Raw genomic sequence first — 973 nt, forward strand, 5'->3', positions numbered from 1 at the left:
CGAAAGACTAAATATGCCGAAGCATTTGTATCTTTTAAATTCGGACTTGTATTGCCAATTTGATATATATATGGGAGCTATATCCAAATCTGAACCGATCTTAATAAAATTTGGCAAAGATATTTCGGAGCTGTATTTCATATATTTCCCTGAATATCGTTGTTAAGGAGTGCATATTACGGCTGTGGGTAACAAATATGACAAATCGGATGAATCGTATATATGGGAGCTATAGCTATATCTGAACCGATTTTTGAACCAAATTTAACATACTAGCTTCTAGACTCAATTCGGCCTTAAGTGCCGAATTTCATCCCATTTGGGCAAATATATAGACGTTTGGTGCACAATAAACAGTAAATCGGACCAAGTTATATGTGGGAGATATATCCAAATCCGAACCGATCTCGATAAAATTTAGCAAAGGTATTTCTGAGCTTTACTTGATATATTTCCCCAAATATTGTTGTTACAGAGTGCATATTACGGCTGCGGAGGACAAAAATAACAAATGGGATGAACAATATATATGGGAGCTATAGCTATATCTGAACCGATTTTGATCAAATTTGGCATACTTATTTTCAGGCCTAATTTGGTTATATGTGCAAAAATTGCATACTATTCGGGATGATATTACACGTTTGGGGCATAATAAAGAGCAAATCGGACGAAGATATATATGGGAGCTATATCTAAATTTTTACCGATTATCTCCAATTTCAATAGGGATCGTCCTTGGGCCAAACAAATGATTTGTGCAAAAATTTATGGGGATCGGGTAATAAATGCGAATTGAACTTTGTTCATAAAAATACATGGACAAACGGACGGACGGACGGGCATGCATAAATCGACTTAGAATGTGATTCTATGCAGATCATAAAAAGGAACTATGGCCTATTACAAACAAATGCACAAAGACATAATTCCGTGACCACCTTGTGTTGTAAGGTATAAAAATTTTAAGATG

This window comes from Musca domestica, unplaced genomic scaffold (genome assembly GCF_030504385.1).
Source record: "Musca domestica strain aabys unplaced genomic scaffold, Musca_domestica.polishedcontigs.V.1.1 201, whole genome shotgun sequence".
NCBI lineage: Eukaryota > Metazoa > Arthropoda > Insecta > Diptera > Muscidae > Musca > Musca domestica.